General features: G+C 52.8%; 1 protein-coding gene across 2 annotated transcripts in view; it reads right to left on the bottom strand.

Moving 5' to 3' along the window:
* Positions 1–770: 770 nt before the first annotated feature.
* Positions 771–15,865, bottom strand: part of MRM1 (mitochondrial rRNA methyltransferase 1) — a 19,472-nt gene continuing 4,377 nt past the window's right edge. Inside the window, exons 6-7 of one of the 2 annotated variants that reach the window (XR_003004886.1) lie at positions 3,861–4,000; positions 771–874 (exon numbers count right to left, since the gene is read on the bottom strand). The gene's annotated coding sequence lies outside the window, so the exon portion shown is untranslated. Of the gene's footprint in view, positions 875–2,748; positions 2,851–3,860; positions 4,001–15,865 lie in introns of those variants that run through there. The other variant, XR_003004885.1, reaches the window with a different exon arrangement.

Here is a 15,865-nt window from a genome sequence, read left to right as displayed (position 1 = left end):
GCCTAATCACGTTGCATTATTTTGTGTTCATTGGTGAAAAGTACTAGCCACCATTCTGGTAACCCCTCTTTATTTTGAATAAGAGCGTCACATAATGAACAGTGTATGGAAACCGTGTTCCACCTCTCTCTCTCTGTCTCTGTCTCTGTCTCTGCCTCTGTCTCTCTGTCTCTCTCTCTCTCTCTCTCTCTCTCTCTCTCTCTCTCTCGCTGATAAAGTCGAACGAGCACTGAGCATGGGCAGGGAGGTCAAGCAAATTTGGGTTTGAAGCCTTGCTCCATACCAGCTGTGTGACCTTGAAAAATTCACTTAAACTTTCTGAGCCTTACTCTTCTCACCTGTGAAATGGGGTTGTAATGAGCGTCATGTGAGATGACAAACCTGAGGCATTCGCCAGCGTCAGCCACTTACCAGAGGCTCGGTACTGGCCAGTCTCGTCTTCCTCATCTCCCACGGGGACTCAGCACCTCGAGCTGGGTCCCCGCCATTTTCTTGGTCTCAGAGCACGTGTCACATGCATGTTGCATCTCTGTTTTCTGTGGATGTGTCCATCTCTGCAGCCCGGTGACAAGCCAATGGTGTGTATGGACCAGCAGCTGAACTGAATGTCCCCAGGCACGGCCACACCTGTGAGGACAGCCCATTCTCCAGTCCAGGGGCAAGACCAACCCAGATTTCCAGCGCTGTCCAAACAAACATTTCCTTTCCCAGGGCCTCAGTCTTCTCCCCTGTGAAGCGGTACTGAAGCTCCTGGCTTGATAGGGAATAAAGAGGACATATTTGGAGGTACTTGTAAAGCGTGTAACACCCAGCAGGCCCTCCATAAGTAGAATTTATCATGCTGATGGCTGGGAGGCCCGGTTGGTGTTCAAAGCTATGTCAAAGGAAAACAGAAAGAGCAGTGTCATCTCAATTCTGCAACAGAGACATCGGGGCAAGGAGGCTGAGGGCAAGCTAGGGAGGGTGAGAGATGCTTAAAACAGGAAAAATTAAAACCAAGTCAGGGTCTGGGCCAACAACTTATCTACAAATAAGGTGTCCCACAGGCCAGGGGTAACTGGGTCCGGGAGGCCTCTCTTTCCCCCAGGCTGGGAATGGGGAATGGGCCAAAGCAGGGTGGGGGACAAGGGGGCGAACAGCCTCTTTATTAACACAATTATTTTATTTGCTGGAAGGTAATCATCCTAAGTGAGGTCAACGCGGCTGGCCCGAGTTGCCATGGCAACGGAGCCCTATCACTTCCAGCAGCTGCAAGGGCTGGAGGTTCCTGAGGAAGGATCCCCCCAGACCTCTCTTCTCCCCCCAGAGAAGGGCTGAATGAGACCTGCAGGTGTTTGCTCTTCCCCCTCCCAGCTCCAGTGACAAACCAAGAGTCCCTGGGAGAACACCCCAGTGCGGGTTCGTGGGGATCCATCCTAGGGGAGAGGGGCCTCTGCGTCCATCATCTCTCTGCATCCCATAATAACCCTGCAAAGAAGAGACTAAGCATCGCCTAACCATTTCACAGATCGCTGTGGATCAGAGAGGCTAGTGACTTGTCCAAAGACACACAGCACTTGAGGATTTGGGGGCTGGAGTCAGAAGACTGAGGCACCATTTGCAGTTGCCTCAGAGACAGGGGCTGTGACATTGACAGGGAGGGATTGGACCAGAGTCTTGAATGATCGGGAAAACTGGTGTGGAGGAAAAGTTGCTAAACTAAAAATCGAAGACGCCTGGGTTTGAGTTCCAGCTCCCCCCTCACAGGTCACGTTACCCTCAGCAAATTTGCTCTGAGCCTCTGTTTATCCAAAGCGTTCTGCATCTGTGACTTGTCAGACTCTGAAAGGTTAAGCAATGACCAAGACATGTTTCCCCATCTGTAAAATGGGCCAACAAAGGCCTGCCCTGGGGGCCCAGGACGTCAGTGGTGCCTGGTAAACTTGTCCCAGTGTACAAACAAATTAAGAAGCTAGTTCTGTCATTTTCATCCAACTCTCAAAGGGTGTTAGCTCTGCAGAGAAGGGCACAAAACACGCCCTGCCCCCAAATCCTCCAGCCCTGAAGTCCAGGAGACAGCACAGCAGAGGTAGGCCCAAGGAGGAGTACAGCCAGGGCGGGAGCGGGGGCGGGGGTCCATTTGGCTTGTGCCCACGGCGTCTATTGCCCCCTGGTGGAGGAGTCTGACACAGCTACAAGGGACAACTCTGCAACCAGAAGGAATTCAGATGGGGGTGGGGAAGGGACAGACAGGTTCAAAGGGAGCATCTGGGCAGGGTCTGTGGGGGCCAGGGGCAGTGAGACTTGAGCTGGGTCTCCCAGAAGGTGGACCCGGGGATGGGAGCAGGAAGGAAGACATTTCAGGTAGTGGAAACCGCCCACAGTAAAAGCCTTCAGACTGTCAGGTGCCACGGGGGCTTGGGGAAGAGGGTTTGGGTAGGGGGAAGGGGTAGAGCAAAGGGACTTCAAGGGGCCCAAGAGGATGTGGGAACCAGCCTGGGGCAGATTGTGGATAGCTTTGACCTTGAGGCTAGGAAGTCTGCGCTTTCTCCTGGAGGCAAGGAGGCGCCATTGAAGGTTTCTGAGCCAGGACAGGAAAGATCTGATTTGCATTTTAGGCTTATCATTTGGACAGGAAGTGGAGGCAAGAAGGCTATGGGAGCCACCTCCTTCCATTAACAAAAGTTAACACCTCATGGCCTGACTGGAGACCTTACAAGCCCTTTTTTAACCACTGCACACAGGCCTCAAGCTGCGTGGGTTCCCTACCTGGAGGCAGGTGCTGGGGAGGGTGAGGCTCCAGGATCTGCTTCCCACTCTGGCCTCCTTCAGTCAGGGCCCCAACATTGACTGAAGAGCTATGTAAGTCCCCTGAAAGATGAAGGGGGGCAGGGAGGGAGCCCCCTTTACTGAGGGTCTGCTCAGCTCCTTACCTTTTACCCCAGGTCCTCGTGACCGTGGGGCAAGTGCCCTGAAGTAATTATCTCTGTTCCAAAGAAGGAAACCAAGACCTGTCCTAGTTAGGAACAGCCCAGGACCCCCAGGGCCGGGACACAAGCCCAGGTGGGTCTGACCTCAAAGCTCCTCAGACCACAAGCAGGAAGAGAAACCAAGGCCTCAAGGAAGCAAGGCCCCCTCCTCCCGGAAGGAGGACCACTCTGGCCCAGCTACCACGGGGGAGGCATTCTCAAGACCCCTGTCCCCCTCCTGCACACCCCCCAAGTCTCTCCACCAGCCACGTCAGGATCCCAGCCTCCCATGGACACACGCTCACACACACTCATGCTGAGTTCTGGCGTATCGAAGACATTCACAAAGAATGTCACAGTTCACCCAACTTCCCAGTTTAGATGCGCCAACCTCGTCTGAGGCTACCGATCGGAGTCCCTGTCCTGTGCCAGGTGACATTGAATAAAGGCAGGAAACAGCAGAGGGGCCGCCCAGGATGGGGTCCATGCCCCACCAGCCCTGGGGGACCCCGAGTGGGGGACCTGGCAGACAGGAGAACTTCTGAGGAAAGGGTGGTCCCCCCAAGGGGGACAAGGACAGTAGGTATCAGAGAGGCATCTGGGCAGGAAACAGACTCAGAGGCAGGGAGAGAGGCAGAGAGGAAGCAGACAATTCTAGTTCATAGCTGAGCCTGGCAGCAATGCCCAGGGCGCTGGCCACACTCCAGCCGGGTAAGAGCGCCAGCTCGGGCCTAAATTTTAATCAGTGGATCTAAGCCTTGGCCACAGTCAGCAGCAAGGAAGATGAGCAGACACCTGGGAGGGAAGGAGGAGGGTGCACATGGAATCTATCTGGGGGGAAGCGGGGCTCAGCACCCCTGCCCACTCCCTCAATCTCAACAAGCCCCAAGTGAGACACCAAGAAGAACTTACCAACCAGTGAGACCCGAGGATGCCTGAGCAGGGGAGGCTCAAAGCATTCAGGTCATCCTTAGCTGAGGAGAGAGGTCTCAGCAGAGGAGCTCCAGTGTCCCCGTTGTCCCCTTTAGGCCAGGCTGTGCCCCCCAAGTGCTCTGGAGAGAGGGTGGAAAGTAGGAGGTGACAAAGGGAATCAGCTGCCCAGCATAACTTATTAGCATCTAGGTGAGATTAATCAAGCCCAGAAACCTCGAGCACACCCCTAATTAGTTGCTACTGATAACTATATTTGTCATGCTCTCCAATTACGCCACTGTAAATTTCAGAGTTTAATTGCACCTTGTTCTTCATCGAAGTGTCACTGTTTGCACATGCTCCCCTAATTCTTTAGCAAATTTGACAAAATTCAGCATTAAATATAGATTATCTTTAGATTTCCATAATTAACACAACCAAACTGTCTTGGGCCTAAATATTTCTCCCAGCACCATAAATCTGGCCTGTCCTCAGAACCCGGAGAGCCGCTCCCAGCTCTCCCGGCAGAGGCCGTGGTGAGAACACACATGCACATCTGCGAATTCACATGACATGCCTGTGCAGGGCTGGGGCAGAGGTGGCGGGCGAGGCTTCATTGAGGGCACACACCCAGGGCACGTTCCACCCCCAAATGTGTAGGAGGCCCCATCGAGGCTGCTCGCTGGGGCATCTCAGCTATGTCCCAGGGCTTAGAAGGCCAGTCCAGCACCACAGCTGACCTCTGCCCCTGGCAGGTGGGCTAGAGGCCAAGGGCCCAGCCTACAGTCAAGCCATAAGCCACTTCACCCCACGAAGGCCAAAGGGCCCCTGGGTGACCTTTATCCCCATTGAGGCCACCCTTGATGTTGGATGTTGCGCTCGGAACATGGCCCCGGCAGACAGAAATGTCCTCTGTGCCCACCCTCTCCCTGGCACCCTCCCTGCCCAACCTTCTCTCCTAATCCACTCTCTCCAGACTCACCAGGTGCATATATGTCCATTCAACTCTAAACATTTACCTGGGGCTCTTAGTTCAGGGGGAAGGGAGGGGAGGGAAGAATTCATGCACCACCCCCTAACATCAGGCTGTGAATCTTTTCTACCAGCCCCCCAAACCGCAAATCTAACACCCCAACAAAGCCAGCAAGGTGTCCCATTTCCAAGATGACAAAGGGGCAGCAGGGGTAGGTAGGAGAGGGCAGGGAAGCCTATGCCCGCTCCAGAGCCCTCCCAGCCCTTGGCCCCTTGGAGGATCTAGATCCATATCCTGGGTTTACCCCAAGTCAAGTCCCTTCCCCAGGCTGCCTGGTTCATGGGCAGCAGAGCATCAAGAGTTCAACAGCCAGCCAAGCATCATATCCCCTGCTGCAGTCACACACACACACACACACACACACACACACACACACACATTTAGATATATACACAGATACAGAGACAAGTGGACACAAAGATGCACAGAGACACGCCACCGACACCCAGGGACACACACAGACACCCAAAATCACACACTGACACACAAAGACAGACATACACAAACAGAAACACACACCCCTCTGCCCCAGCCTTGTAGGAAGATGGGGCAGCCAGACAGAGAAATTACTCCCTCCCCAGAAATCAGTGGCATATCCAGAACCTCGCTGTGTTGAAGGGCAAGAGCGGGCTGGGGGCTCTGGCGGACAGCTCTCCAGTCCTCTCACCCTCTTAAGAATCCTCAAAGTGTACTAGCAGCAGATTTGCAGGAAAATCAATGGCCTTTAATGAGATTTGATTTTTTGCCCCAATGGCGGGTGCTGGGCTGGGGGTTACATGGGGGATCTCTGGGTACAACATACAAGGAGATGGGCCCAGGCACAGCTTGCAGGGCTGGGAGGGATGGGGCAACCAGCACTGAGGAGGCTCCAGGGCCAGTAGCCATCAGGACAGGCATTGACAGAGGACCAACAGAGGAGAGATGAGGCTGCCATCCAGCCCCACCCAACCAGGCCGAGTGGGCCCCTGGGCCGGCTTGGGCGCCTCCAATGGCCAGGCTGGGTTCTGGATCTGGATCCAGGAGTGTGGATTCCCAGCCTCAGAAGGAATGAGGGGCCGAGGTCCTCCCGGGTCAGAGGGGCTGGCCAAGGCCAAGAACAGTGGGAAACACTGGAGGGTGGTGGTCGTACAGCCCACTCAAGGTCATTGGCTTTGGAGGGTGGTGGTCGTACAGCCCACTCAAGGTCATTGGCTTTGGAGGGTGGTGAAAGGCAATTACTGAGCACCAGACAGCCTCCAGGCACTTATCGTCATTCTGCAGAAAACCCTGCAAGAGAGGCAATGACCCCTTGCTCAGCTGAGGAAAGTGAGGATCAGAGAAGTTAAAGAAATTGCCCACAGCCACCCAGGCTGCAAGTGCCCAAGGCAGCACCGGACCAAGGTCTGCCAGGCCCTGAAGTCTATGTTCCCTCAATTCATTCTGCTCGCAAGCAGCACCTCGCAGGTGATGAAGGTGCCACATCTTCACCTCTCTTCTCCTCTTCCAGCCCAGGGCTCCAAGATCCTTGGGCCATCCAGGTCAGAGCTTGGATTCAGGCTCCAGGGTGACGGGAACTCAAGGAATCTCCTCCACAGCTCAATCCCAAATTACAAGACTTCCCCGGACACAGAAGAGTGGACACTTGTCAGGTGGAATCCTGTCTACCCCACCCCACAGGCTGAAGTTCCCTCCTTCCTTACTGAATCATAGAAGGGATCAGAGGCCAGCAACCCAACCTTAACATCATGTGCCTGAAGCCCCTGTGCCACATCCCGCCTGAGTGGTCATCTGAATGCTTGCACTCCTCCAGTGACGGGGAGCTCACTATCTCTAAAGTACCCCATTCAACCTCTGGAATCCTGTTAGATTGAGCTGCTATCTGACTCCCTGAGCCTCCTACTGGGCCCAATCCTGCCCTCTGGATCATTGCTCTGCTCCATGAAAGCGCTTCTGTAATTTGAATACGACGGCCACTGCTCCTACCACTACCACCCACGTGCTTCCGCTCTCCTGGCTAAACACTTCCTCATTCCCTCAACTGCTACAAACTGTCCTTCCCTATTCCCTCCCACCCACCCACCCAAAGGTGTCAGCAGAATTGTTGACTGCAGAGAGGAGTGGCAATGGATTCTTGGATATGACACCAAAAGCACAGGCAATAAAAGAAAAAATAGATGAATGAGACTACATCAAAATTTAAAACTTCTATAACAAACTAGTGATATTGCATAAAAGAAGCAGACTCAGATATAGAGAACAAACTAGTGGTTACCAGTGGGGGGAGACGGTAGTCTAGGAAATCCTATCACATGCTACATGGATGAACCCTGAAGACATTATGCTAAATGAAACAAGCCAGTCATAAAAAAAAATACTATATGATTCCACATATATGAGTGAAGTTGTCAAATTCACAGAAACAGAAAATAGAATGGTGGTGGGGAGAGGAATGGGGAGTTGTTTAATGGGTGTAGAGTTTCAATTCTGTGAGACGGAAAGATCCACAGATCTGTTTCACAACGATGTGAATATACTTAACTACTGAACTGTACACTAAAAAATGGTTAAGGTGGTAGGCAAAAAAGAAGGAAAAAGCAAAGATTTTGGAATTAGACAAAACTGGATTTGAGTCCCAGCTCTGCCGTTTCCTAGCTGCATGACCCGGGGCAAGTTGCCAAATGTCTCTGAGCCTGTCTCCCCAACTCACCAAGGACTGAGAGATTCTTACTGAGAGGGTTGCTGTGAGCATTATCTGGTTGACAAAGCCAATGAAGGACCTCGAACGTGGTCACCGTTGGAGGGATAAATTAGGAGGATGGGATTAACATATACACACTACTGTATATAAACTAGATAACCAACAGGACCTACTTTATAGCACAGAGAACTATACTCAATATTTTGTAATAACTTATAAGGGAAAAGAATATATACCCACACATACATATATATGTATCACTGAACCACTGCGCTGTATACCTGAAACAAACACAATGTTGTAAACCAAGTATACTTCAGTTAAAAACCAAAACAAAAAACCGAAACATAAACAAAAAAAGAACAAAAAAAACCCCAAAACAAACAAACAAAACCTCCGGGCATGGCTGGAGCATCAGAATCATATTCTAGAAGCTACCCTTGTGTGGGAGCTGCTCGGGCCTCTCAGATTGGAGCTGGGGCAGCTGACAGCCCTGGACTGGCTGTCCACCCCCAGCCATGCACGTGCCTACCCACCCCCACATTCTCCCTCCCACCCATTTCCTCCTGCTCTCCTTATTCCTCACTCCACCACCAACCTCCTTGGGAGCCTAGAGCACACCAAGCCTGCCCCCACCAGAGGGTCTCTGCTCATACTTGGTGTTTCCACTGCCCAGAATGCTCTCAGAGGGCTCACCCCTTCTCTTTCTTCAGGTCTTTGCATAAAGGTCACCTTTTCAAGGGGGCCTATCCCTAACTACACTATTCAAAATGGAGCCTTCCCCCAAACTGTACTTCCATCCCCCTTTCCCTGCTCTATTTCTTGCATAACACACTATATAATTTTACTTATTGATTTTTGCTGACTCACTCACTGCTGTATCCCCAGCTGGCATATAGTAGATGCTCAATAAATACTTGTTAAATGACAGCATGAGCTAAGCCTTGGCTGTCTGTCCTCAGAGGCCCTCTGCCCCGCCCTCTATTCCCATCCTAGCGGCAGGGTCTGCAGCTTTAAGGACTCCCACTCCCAGGTTCTGGCAGGAACCCTTCTTGCCTTGCAGCCCCAGGTTCTACAACTGCCACTCCATCAGCCTGGGCACCGATCCTGTCCGTCAATGTTGGCCTCCGGCAGCCACACTTGGATGCCCACCCCAATCGATAACTAGCGGCTGCCATCGATCTGCCCTACAGGGTAGAGCCAGAGGAGAGGAAAAGAGAGGGACATACAGGATGTGGAGACACAGCCCCAGAGAGGGAGCAGCAACAGGGACCCCCAGTGACAGGCAGACAGGATGGAGATCATCAGAAAACAGAGGCAGAGCTGAGAAGGAGAGAAAGAACCAGACCCTGAGCTAAGAAGGGTAAAGAGGCTGACACAGAGGGAGGCCCCCAAGAGAGACAGAAGAGGGGGGCAAGGAAGAGTTCTGAAGGCCTACCTTGTGCCCAGGGCATTTCCTCTCAAGCCCCAGCACAACCCTGGGAGAAAGCCAGTTTGGGCACCATTTTACAGGGAGGAAACTAAGCTGAGAGGTTCGGAAACTCAGCTAAGGCCTGAGCCTTTAGATGTGGGAGCAGATCCAGGATTTAAACCCAAGTCTGGGTGTCTCTAGGACACATGCCACCCACAGCAGCCCTGGGCTGTCACTCTGGCCTCCCAGCCTGAGCATAACACCCACAACTGAGCCGGGAGCTGGTGGAGGTGCTCCCGCACTGGGATGACCCACTGAGAGCTTGTCGAGATGGTCGGGAAGAGGTGGAGTGGGGAGACAGGGTGGGGTGCTGCATGGGGGAGGGGCCTGGTGTTGGGGTGAGGGAAGGTGGCTGTGTGCAGATGTGGCTTGGCCTCCTGAGCAGCAGCCTCCTAGCGGACGCTTGGGCTGCAGGTCCTCTCCTGCCAACCCCAGCTCCCCACCCTCTCTCCCTTCCCTCCTTCCCTCCTTCCCAAACCCTTCGGACTGCCACACCAGGACCCTGGGCCAGTTACTCAACCCCTCAGGGTCCATTTCCTGTCTATAAACCAAAGGTAGTAACAGTGCCCACCCCAAAGCATCCTAAGGATTAAAGGAGATGAGGCATGTAAAACTGCTAGCGCATGGCACGTACATAATAAACATTCGTCCCATCACCACCATCATCATCACCATAATCACCATCATCATCATCACCCTGCTGCCAGCACACCGCTTGCGGGTCCCATACTCACCATGGCGAGGCTGTTGTGTATGTGTATTGGTCTCAGGGCTCTGACTTAAACAAGATCCAGCCCCTGGCAGTGCCTGACCTGCAGCTAGTACCCCCATCTAAGGGAGGGGCATCTGTGCAAGATGGGTCTCAGCAGGGCTGAGGGCTGAGGGGTTCTACAGAGCATCCCCTCAGCCCTCGATTAGCTTCTTTGTTTCAGAGAATCAAGAGCAGCTGTGGCTGGAGGACCATTTGCATCTTGCCTCCTCTGAAAGGTGAAAGGTCAGGACCAGCTGGAAACATGCTGAGAGATTTGCCCCCCACCCCACCATAGAGAAGAGGAGGGGGAGGCAATTAGTCTCCCATCTCAGGACCTATTTGCTTGTTCATTCATGGTTTTTAAACCCCCAGTATGTGCCTGGCCCTGTGCTGGGACACGGGAATACAAAAGGAGTAAAGCTAACTAACTCCTGCCCCAGAGTCTAAAGGAGGGGAGTGGGTGTTCCTAGGCAGTGGGAGGGGCTTAGTGTCTGCAGAGGCCTGCGGGGAGGCCTGTGAGGCTGCTTGCAAGAAGGGACCAAGCCCACTGTCTTACTGTCTCCCTCGTTTGCTGACTTGTGTCTCATTTTCTTCTTTCTGAAGGAAACCGTTCAGCCCACTGATGTTTTTTTGAGGTGACAGATAAACCACAAAAGGTACCACTTTTTAGAGTCTCCCTTCTGACACCCACAAACCTCAGCAAAAAGCAGGGTGTCTGAGGCGGACCAGGATAGGGGCGCAGAGGTCGCGGGGGGTGGGAAGCCCGGGCCCAGCCCCTCCTCCCGGCCCGCCGCAGCTGGTGAAGGGTGTCCTCTGAAATGGAATATTGTGACAGAGAGGGCACGCAGGGGGCGAAGGACAGGCATTTCCATAAGAATCCTTCTTGGAGTGTAGTGGAGGGGAACCTTGTTTAGAAGCAGCCTTCCCAGAGCCCGAGGTATAAATCTCCCCGTCCCAATTCAATGACCAGCCCCACTCCCTTTCCCAGTCTGGGGAGGAAACTGGGACAATTAACTGGGGCAAAGTTCACGCCCTTTCCTGCTTCTTTGAACCTAATGGTCCTCAGGGCTCTGGCCCTGCTCCCCTACCCCAGTTGGCTAAACAAAGTCCTGCGGTTTAAAATGATAATTCTGAGAGCAGTTGTTGTTCCCTGTAAAATAACAACGACGACTGCCATTGTAGAGAGTTTAACAATTTACCAGGCTGTGAGTATCGTGTCCACATTTTACAGAACTGAATAAATGTCCTAGAGGACGGCCACTTGCCTTAGGTCATCCAGCTAGGAAGAGGTGGGTCAGGATGCGAACCCAAGATCAAGCTATGTTCACACCGAGTCATGGGAGATTCGAGATTCAAAAGGAAGGAAGAAGCGGCCAGGCTGGGATGCAGTGGGGATGAGAGGTTGATGGGGGAGGGGAGAGGAAGGGGCAGCCTCAGGTGCTACACCCCCTGACTAAGCCCCCAGGACCTTGGGGGGAGGGGACAGTGACAGCCTCCAAGCCAGCGGACACCTCTCTCCCACATAAAACTCGCTGTATGTGGGTCTGAACACAGACCCAGGAGTGGGGAGCAGGGAGCTCTAGGAGGCACCTCCCCCAGCAGGATGAGCTGAAGACCACCAGGGAGGTGTTAATGAAACAGAGAAGCTGCGAATAGACCCAGGAGTGATTCCAATCTGACACCTCCACCCAGCCCCCACCAGTAATGAGCTGGGACCTGCCCTTCTCCCCAGAGAGGGGGACTCCTTGGGCATCTCTGTAGCCTCTAATGCCTCCTTTGATCATCATCATCATTATTCTTATCATTGTCATTACTTTCACTGACATAAAAAAGCTCACATTTATTGAGCACCTACTGTGTCGCCGGCACCGTGCTAAGTCCTTTTTATACATCCAATCGTTAATGCTCACAGTGACCTCTACGATAGGTACTGTTCCTATCTCCATTTCACAGATGAAGAAACTGCGGTTCAATCAGGTTAAGTGACTGGCCTGAGGCCAATATTTGGACCCAATATTTGGACCCAGGACTGTCTGATTCAGAAGTGTGTGATTTTTTTTTCTTTTTTTTAATTGATGTAGAGTTGATTTACGATGTTAATTCCTGCTGTACAGCAAATTCTTTCCCGTATTCTTTTCCATTATGGATTATCCGAGGACATTGAATATAGTTCCCTAAGAAGTGTGTTCCTAATGCTTTCGCCACCGGGCCTCTGACCAGACCCACACAGTCCTCAGCAGGAAGGTGGGAGGGGTGTCTGGGGAGAGGCTGGGAAGCCCAATCCTTGGGGCACTGGGGACCGGCCCACACCTCCACGAAGGGAGGTATGTGTGTGTGGCCCCGGGGCTACAGCCGGCCTGGTGAGTAAAGGCAACACCGTGTGTCCTGGAAGTTCCAGAACTGGGAAGAAAGAAGAGCAGGATCCCAGCCTCCCTGGGCGCTCTCGCTGGGTCTCCTTTCCATCTGTGTGCAGTAAGAGTTGGGCCAGGGGGCTCTGAGGAAGGACCTCCAGCTCTGCTCACTGCCTGGGGAAGGGGCTGGAGAGGGGTGTTGGCTGGGGAGGCCTGAAGTAGTGGGCTGGGGGTGCTAGGAAGACCCCTGCCTCCCGGCCCAGGAGGGAGGGGCTGAGCAGCTCTGAGAGTGGAGTCCCATGTTTGTAAACATCATTAATCAGGGATTAGCAGATGGGCATGCTAACTGCACCTGTGGAAGCCAGAGACCTCAAGGTTGATTACATTTGCAAACTGTGGGGCCCCCTGGCGCCTGGCCCTGCAGGAGGGGGGAGGGGGTCGAGTTTAGGACCCCAGCCTGGGGGAGGGTACTGGCCATTTAAGCTCCTGCCAAAAAAAGAAAAAGATGCCAGCCCTGGAGGCGGGCAGGGGTGCTGGCCACAACTGAGCTGCTCTGGGAACACCAACCTTCTGAGACCTGTCTGCTCTTGGCTGGGGGACCCTGACAGAGGAGGGTCCTGCAAATGTCATTTCAACCCCTGCCCCTCCCCCAACTCCCTCTGTTCTTGGCGGTAAACCATTGTGTATTGCAGCTGAAAGGGGCCCTAGAGCCTATGGGGAAGTTGAGGCCAGGATGGTAGGAGGGCAGAGCCCAGTGCCCTGACCTCTAGGTTGGCCCCCAGGTGCTGTGAGAACACCTTTAAGTCTGAGGGCATGGGGCTGAGGGCTTTACGTGCACCATCTCATAATGATCCATATCACGATCCTCCAAGGTGGACACTACTGTCCCCATTTACAGATGAGGAAAACCAAGGCTTGGAAAAGTTAAAGGACATGTCCACATTTACACCACTAGCAAGTGTCAGACTTGGAACTCAAAGCAAACACTGCTGAATAGCCAAGGTCATGTTCTCAGCCACCACTGTGCTCTCCTCTGGCTGCATCCCGTCCCTGCCGCCCTTTATACCCACGGCCACAGCCACCCCAGCTCCTGGGCTTTTAACCGCGCTTGCTGAGCTGAGCAGCCTCTATGAAGCCAGCACCAGAGGCCACGTGCAAAGAGAAGCAGGCCTCATCCTCGGCCTTAGGGCCTCAGGTGCATTTTCTTCGTCTTGGGAGTGCCTGGTTTGCATGACATAACTACACACCTGTGTGTACCTGGCAGGTAATTAGGGCCTCAGTTCCCTTTGGTCCAAGTGAACCTGCCTTCCCAGAGGACAGCCAGCCTGCTGCCCAGGGGGTGAAGCAGGGAGGAGCCGCCTGGGCCTGGCTGTTTGCCCAGGGGAGTGGCCCTCTAGGTGGCCCAGACCACTGGGAATCAGAAAGCTGATGACAGCAGGCTCAAGGCAGGTTAGATAGGGTTCCAGACACCACGGAGGAGTCCGTGGGAAGGAGGGGGCTCTGGACCCCAAGGACACCAAACCCCAACTTCTAGGTTCCATGCTGGGTTTAGTTCTAGAGAGCAGAACTAAATTCTGTACCCACACATGCAGGGGAGCACCAGGACACCTCAGTTTGTTTTCATCAGGTCTATTAGTCTGGGTTCTCCAGAGAAACAGAACCAGTAGGATATATATATATAAACATCCACATACAGATACACACTATGTATGTTATAAGGAATTGGGTCATGTGATTATAGAGGTTGACAAGCCCCAAGTTCCGCAGGGTGGGGCTAGACACTCAGAAGAGCTGATGATATAGTCCCCATCTGAAGGCCAGCCAGCTTGAGACCCAGGAAGAGGCCATGTTTCAGTTCCAAAAAGCAGGGAGAATCCTCTTACTTGCAGAAGGGTCAGCCTTTTTGTTCTATTCGGATCTTCAACTGATTGGATAAGGCCCATCACACTGGGGAGGGCAATCTGCTTTACTCAGTCTACCAATTTAAATGCTAGTCTCATCCAAACACACCATCACAGAACCACCAAGAATAATGTTTGACCAAATATCCAGTCACCCCATGGCCCAGTCAGGCTGACACATAAATTGAACCCTCACATCCAGGTTTGTATTATCATGTGTCAGTCTTGGGGTGCACAGCCCTGTAGTTTACAGAATACTTTTTATTTTTACAACCTCCCTATTGGGGAGGGGGTAGCTGGAGCAGGTAGTGATGGCACTATCCCTATTTTACAGATGAGGAGACTAAGACACCATCCGGATAGGAAGCCACAGAGTCAGGGCTGGATCCAGCATCTTCTGAAGAACCTTGGGGACAGGTGAAAGGTTGCTTGGCCCAAACTTTCAGGCATGCACTCAAAAGCATAGGTGTGAATGATGTGGAAGCAGCTGGACACCTGCGGGTGGTCTGAGAGCCAGTGATTCTCGAACTGGTTGCACGCTGGCATCAGCTGGGGAACTCTTAAGAAATGCTGGTGCCTGACACCTTCCCCAGACATGCCGATCTAATCAGCCTGGTGCCTCTGGGCACCTGGACTATTAAATGATGCCTCCACCCACCCACTCCCTGATCCCAGGACACTAAGGCACAGTCACAGTTAAAAACCACACTAGGCTCTTGGTCAAGAGTGCAGCAGGGATATGGGAGGTGGTGCAGTACACCCAAGATGGACACGTGCCAGCAGAGGTCAGAGCCTGTGTGGCAGTCAGGGACAGAGCTCAAGGGGGGACCCGGGCAATGGAGATCTATGGCGTTTATGAAGGGATTTCTTCCTCCTTCTTGAGAGGAATAACTTTGAATTTAAAGCCATCTAAGGCATTTTTAAAACAAATTCAAATGTCTTTCTAAACTGGCATCACCATTAGAATTCCAAGATAAATCCATCCCACAGAGAAAAGGGCAGTACTACTTACCAAGCACCTATGATACGTAAGGCACTGAGTTCCTATCACCCTCTATATCCTCCTGGCCACCCAAGAAGGTACGATTATCCCCCTTTGACGGAGAAGGGGGCTGAGGCGCAGGTGGGTAATGAAATGGCCAAGGTCACACAGCAACGGGATCCGCACCTAGGGCTGCTGTCCTCCAGATCCATGCTCCAGAGCACTGGTTCTCAACCAGGAGCGATTCTATCCCCCAGGGGACATGTGGCAGTGTCTGGAGACATTTTTGGTTGTCACAACTAGGGGGAGAAGGGTGCTACCAGCATCTGGGCCTCTGGGCAGAGGCCAGAGATGCTGCTAAACGTCCTACAATGCATAGGACAGGCCTTCACAACAGTTACCCAGCCCAGAACGTCAGTATTGCTGAGGCTGAGAAAACTAGTGGTTCCCAGTCTGGGCTGCACATGAAACCCATCTGGGAAGCTTTAAAAATTCAGATGTTCATGTTGCACACTGACCAATTACATCAGGCTGGGAGGGGTGGGTCCCCAGTGTCACTTGTTTTTTAAAGTTTGCCAGGTGGTTCCAATGTGCAGCCAACACTGCTCTAAGTTACTTATCCTAGTGGCCTCTGCTCCACTTGTGGGACCCTGGGGGAGGAGTACCAAAGTTGTCTGGGTTGTATAATAAACAGCAATGCCGCGAGGTCCTCACCACCTCCCAGAATCAAAGGCCAAGGCTCTGGTTCGGCGGGTCCCTCCACAGAGGCAGACTGACTGATGACTCACCATGGGGGTTACTGGTGGGCCAGTAGGGTGAGAGATATTTATTAAACGTTC

This window comes from Neophocaena asiaeorientalis, unplaced genomic scaffold (assembly GCF_003031525.2).
Source record: "Neophocaena asiaeorientalis asiaeorientalis breed wild unplaced genomic scaffold, Neophocaena_asiaeorientalis_V1.1 scaffold327, whole genome shotgun sequence".
Lineage (NCBI taxonomy): Eukaryota > Metazoa > Chordata > Mammalia > Artiodactyla > Phocoenidae > Neophocaena > Neophocaena asiaeorientalis.
Note: the sequence above shows the minus strand (reverse complement) of the source record. Positions and strands in the feature narration are given on the sequence as shown.